This window comes from Amphimedon queenslandica, unplaced genomic scaffold, assembly GCF_000090795.2.
Source record: "Amphimedon queenslandica unplaced genomic scaffold, v1.1 AMPQUscaffold_13371, whole genome shotgun sequence".
NCBI lineage: Eukaryota > Metazoa > Porifera > Demospongiae > Haplosclerida > Niphatidae > Amphimedon > Amphimedon queenslandica.
Window position 1 is genome coordinate 180,280 of NW_003546393.1, and position 6,399 is coordinate 186,678.

The window sequence follows — 6,399 nt, forward strand, 5'->3', positions numbered from 1 at the left end:
CATTTATATTTATCACATTAATTAATTTACATCATAGTATTGTAGTAGAGCAATCAATAGGTACAGAGGCATAATTATTATTAAAATTCTATTTACATTGTAGTCTGCCTGTTACCATTATCTGCAAAGTAGGGTTTTAAATTTTTGTATTATTTTCATGAATAAATTATTTTTTTATTAATTAAAGTTTATTATTATTAATTGAACTATTAGTTATTATTATGGTTGTACTCAACCCCCTTGTTTCTTTTATTTTTTGACAACCCTACTTTTTCTTATTTATAGATATTTTATTAATTTACTTGTTTCCATACTTTTTAATAAATTTTATTAATTAATAATCCTTTTTATTGATAATTATAAATTTTGCCTTAGGTATCAGTTCATTAATGGAAGAAAAGAATTTTGAAATAAGAACCATAAGAACACCTACCGCATTATAAAAACAGTTTTTGAATCTTTGAATCATTAATTATATTCATAGCCTAACTCATAATTATTCATCATTAGTTGTCATTACTAAGATCTATGTCAGGTTCTGAAACTATTTAAGTTTACATTCAGCTTCAGTTGCCACTTTCTCGCTCACAGCTCTTACACTTTTCCGCAGTTTACGAGACCTGCATTGTGGAAATACACATTAATATTACATTCCAATGTGCAAACAATTATTTTAGTATTGTTAATGGCACACAATAAAAGATGCATTGGCAAGCATTCATTTATATTGACTAAAGAAAGTACTTACTGTGGCCATTATTAATGATATAATCATCAAGCTAATCTACACTATGTAACCTAGAATCATAACCTATAACAAAAATACATAAGACATTTCACAATATTCTTCGTCTTACTACATATTCCATTGCTAAGACTACAATAATATAAAACCTATACAGATGTAAACTGGTACCTACTACTGCATGATACAACTACTGATCAAGGAGCTGCAACAAAACATCAAGAAAGAAATTAATTTAGTTTCAACAATCTAAATCCAGAATTGCCTTTAATTATATTTCACATTCCAATATCAGGCAAAAGTATTGCTGAATCAGCAAATCATTTCCAGCTGTAATTACCTGTAAAGCATAGTAATAGAAACATATCAAAAGCAAGCAATGTAGACTCACAGGCTAATAATAACAATAGCACTTACCAATCACATCAAACCTCACTCTTTAACACCACATTGTAGTCCTTGTGCCAAGTACATAAAGTACCTATAAAAAGTATGTATGTGACATACTAACTAATAATGATAATGGTGGCATCTACAACGTTACTGATTGGATCATACATGGCATGCATTTTAGACATCATATTGCTTACTAATGATATCCTCATTTAAGATACTTTCAAGACCTGCTTAATATAAAATAACATTGTGCACATGAAGAATTTCCAATGTGCAAACAATATTTTTTGTTAATGTGAACATGCACATATTTACAACAATCATCAACAAATAATGCGCAACATCAGCTGGCAAGCATTTAATATGTGCACAGCATTGATGGCAGCATCATTCAAATGCGCAACATCAGCCGGCAAGCATTAACTTAATAATGCGCACAGCATTGATGGCAGCATTATGCACAACATCAGCTGGCAAGCATTTACATATATGTAATGAGCACAGCATTGATGGCGGCATTGACATGTATGATGATCATTAATATATGTACCAAATCACTGTTTGAATGATACTACATGTATAATGAGAACTTTTCTTGTTACTCTAAATTTTTCTTGTCCTTCAAAATTTGTCAGCAGCACCCTTGATCCATAAGCACCTGATATTTGTTATAAACATGTAGTACAAGCCCCAAACAAGATTGGGAAATCATAATGACAGAATCCTCCCTTCCTAACCCTCTGTCCTACATAAATGATAGTCACACAAAATTGAATCAATGCTAAACTCTAATGAACAGTAAACCTCTTTCACACCCTCTACCTGTCCATTATAGCAACAAGTAATCAATATTCACTGTTATACATTGATTTATCTCACATCCTGAATGCAGTTTGATCACTTTATACTGAGCAATAATGGGTTGATATGCACCTGGTTTTTACACACACTCACACTGCACATGCAGTGAAACAAAAGTCGCATTAAGGGTGCTGCCTATAGCAACAATTATTTTATGCAGGAATGCTTAAGCCATACAAGTGTCCCATATAAGAATCTTATTAGGTTCTTTATGTTCCTCTAAAAATGGGTTTTATTTTAATGAAAAACTTTTAAGAAAGGGACTGGAAATATCTAAAGCTGTAAAATGAAGTTTAGATTTTGAAATTGGTGTTTTATGCCAGAAAAATGCAAACTTTCAAAAAACTTTGCCTGTAGTGATCAGAATCAGACCAAATTTACAATATAGCCTCTTTACATGATTACACATACAGTAACATAGAGATATTTCAATTAAACAGGGCTAATATAGGAAAATGTGGTGTTGAGCAATATGAAAATCAAACTAAGTGGCATTACTAGTAGAAAAGGAGAAATATCTCTATGTTAATCAATTTGTCTGGTTAAAAGCTGCCTTCACCTAGAAATCTGGTTATTCAAATCGAAAGTAAGAGGAGTTTTTCGCTTTTGAAAAATCTTTAGTATTTTAGTTCTTGATGCCATAGCTATTATGAGTTAAAGGCTCCAAGGTAGCTTACTAACTTATTTAGTTACTGTCTTGTAACTAGTACTGGTTTCATTATAATTGGTAAAGTACTTTGGGAGAAACAGCTCCCTTAGCAACAGATTAAAAAATTTGCGTGGGCGGTGGTGCAGCACCCTTAAACAACCAATGTTTTAAAGATGATGGACCTCCCATTCACCATACCCACTTTCCATCAACAATCAATGCTTTAAGAAATATTAACAGACTTAACTGCTTGGAAATGATTAGTACCAACACACTTCAAATACAAAGCAGGTGTAGTAGTATCACAAGGAATGCCATACAACTCCTGGGTTCCATGTCTAGCCCAGCCAACAAAGTAGGAGTGAGTGAATATGAATATATGGTTATACCTAATAATGCTGTTAATGTAATAATCTGTGTCAGTGGCCCACACATAATTTCTATACATTTTTGACTTATTTATGTAATCATATATGCTTAAATATCTGGTTGCATTTAATGTACTATTAATTAATTCTTCTTCAAAGTTTAGCATATTACTAACAATTGCTCTACGTAATTCATAATGCTGAGAAATGGACCCAGTAATGAGATATGAAAGGGCATAAAATAAACAGTTCCCATCACCAGGGACATCAAGAGTACCATTAAGAACTCTTTCATCTGACAATGGTGTTGTTGGACTGCCAGGTAAGATTCTAGCAGCTGTTACAAACTTAAGGTTCAATATCTCACACCACCTTCTTTGAACGTCTTCATTAGCAGGGTAATAAACATAATCCCTTTGTCTCCTCCTTACATTATCTGGATTGGGAGGCTCTTCATAAGTAAAGATGAAATCATAATCTTTTTTTGGATTAGTTGTCTTTAATTTAATGCTTGAGAGTTTTATAGATACAATCAGACCACTACTACAATGGTCATTTTTCACAACACACTTGGTTTTATCATCATTTGGTTTACATTTAATGTTTGAGAGTTTTATAGATACAATGAGACTACCACAACTATCCTCATCTTTGACATTAAATTTGGTTTTTAGGTCTTTCAAATTAATTGAAACAATTAATTTATCATCTGTTTTTGGGCGAGGCAATACTGAAGCAGTATTGTCAGTACTACTGTCTACATCAACTTTTCTTTTTTTGGTGCAAGGCTTATTTAAAGCATTATCATCACATATTTTACTCTTTTTGGGGCGATTAGATTTTTGTAAATCAGTACTCTTACGTTTATTGCTACTAACGGTACTGTTACTAGTACTTTGTATATGACTTACAGACACCTTGACATTCTTACTACAAGGTTCACCATCATCAATTATACCAGTCACTTGAATCTTTCTCTTCTTTCCTTTACTTTTCTTGATTTGAAGTAAGCCTTTTCGAAATTTACTTCTGAGGCGGTTAATTTTGTTAATGCACGGATTACTAACTTTAACAGAGAGAGGATCAAATGATAATAAATGTAATCCATTTAATGTGCGTACACGAGACAATGCAACATATGCCATACCATCCCCAAAAACATCAGTAGATAAATCAATAATGGCTGTATCTAGTGAGAGGCCCTGACAATTATGTATAGTAATAGCATAAGAAAGTATAAGGGGAAACTGTTTCCTATGTATATACAAATTCTTAGATAGCATATATCTAGATGTAACCCTTTCTATGTCACAAGGTACATCAATATGATCAAATTTGATTGATATACGTGTAGCATAAATACCCATTACTGTACCAATGGCACCATTAACTAATTATACAGTCACATCAATATTACGTCTTAGCATTACTCTACAGCCTACTGCTAAAGACAATACAGTTTCTGAACCAGCTGTTTTGCTTGGTTGATCTTTTAGTTTCTCTAATTTTTTTCTTGTTTTGTGTCAAATTTTGCTGTGCTGCCACTTTCATCAACATCGACACATGCTAATTCTATTTTCTCAGTTTCTAGACTTTCTAACATTAATTCATTGATTTTTTGGCAGGCGTCTACCTTAGAAAATAGACAAATTGGAGGATTTGTTCCTTCACTTTCCAATTCCTTATATTTTTATTGTATCGAAACCTTAAATACGCGACTCTTAAGCGTATCAATAGTTTCATCAGTCAGACTGACATGCCTAACAGAATCAAGCATCTTAAAGAAAGTTTCGTCTCCTTTTTGTCGCTCAGTGATTGTTAGTTCATCATATTCTACTGTTTCTTTCCATATGTTAACTGCATTTGCTGTTCCAAGTCTAGTTTTTACTAGTTTTTTGCTAACTTTTTAAAATACTGGTCTACCATTAACTGGTGGCAATTGTAAAGGGTCACCTACAAATAAGATATTTTTGGATCCAAACCATTCATCAGTTCCAAATATATCTTCTAAGCGCAGTACGCTAGATTTAGATCGGATACCATAGATACCTCGTCTACTATTATAATTTTTAAATTTTTAAGTGTCATTTTTATTCTTTTCTGAGCTACTTTACTCAAAGCCCAATATCCAGCTGTCTTTCCCTCATGCTCTTTAAATAGTTAAAATAATCTATGTATTGTTAGTCCACCTACATTAAATGCGGCTATACCTGTTGGTGCTACTATAGCACACATAATATCACCACTTTTTGGATGCATATATCATCCACTAGGCATTTTATTGCCTCTATCAAAAACAATTTACCAGTTCCACCTACACCACTAATAAACATTCTTAGCGGTTTGATATTTTCTAATCTAAGTAGTCTTAAAGACTCATTCTCTAATAAGTCTTCACGTTCTTTTTGACTTACAAGATGACTCTTAATTTTATCACAAATTCTTTTTTGATCTACATTAAGCATTGTCTCTCTTTGCTCTAATGTTAAATTAGGTACATTTATGTGCATGTCAGCAATATCAACTACTGCTTCCATTATTTCACCTAGTAATTGAGGCTCATCATCTTCCTTGTTATCAGGAAGTTCTTCAGTGAAACCGGCTTTATTTCTTGCATCGACTATTTTCTTCCAATTACGTTCAGCTTCTAATAATTACTGTAGTTTGTTGAAATGATTTTTAATGCCACGAATAGATGCTTCTCTGTGATGCCTAAAAGCTTCCATTGTTTCTCCTTCCATTACAAGTGTGCTCTCGTCTCTAAAAGGCACAAATAAAAATATTAGCGAGTAATAAAAATCGTCTCATTCCGCTTCTTGCAAAGGATTAAATTTCCTATGGTTTGGAAGGACTGGCTTTGATCGAAGTTTGTATTCTCTTTCTCCATTTTCTCCTATTTTATCAAATTTGTAATTTGCAAAAAATTCATAAAGAGATACATCTTCCATGTTATTCGGTCTTGTTGGATAAAAGTCTTCAATTATGCTGGGATTAAAAATGTCTTTCGAAGATTGATCCATTTTAGTTAAATATGAATAGTTTTCGATTTTTCTGCTCCTCTTATGAGGCAAGTACACATTAACGTACTGTGCAGTTACTGATTTCATGTATAAACTTTCACCAAGAAGAAGATTGCTAGCTTCATATAGTCCTACTTCTTTAGCACGAAGTAATTTTTGTCCGATTTTCCAAAGCCTGCTGTATATGTTGTCACAGCTGCTGACTTCTTCCCATAAGTCCTGTGCATGACTTTTTTCTGCTTTAGTGACATATCCAGTTACATACTCTGTTAAGGAAAGACTCCTCTCTGCTATGTACTGCAAGTCCATATTTGCACGCCACAATTTCAGCAGTAAAGGATTATAGTCGTTGACTCAAAC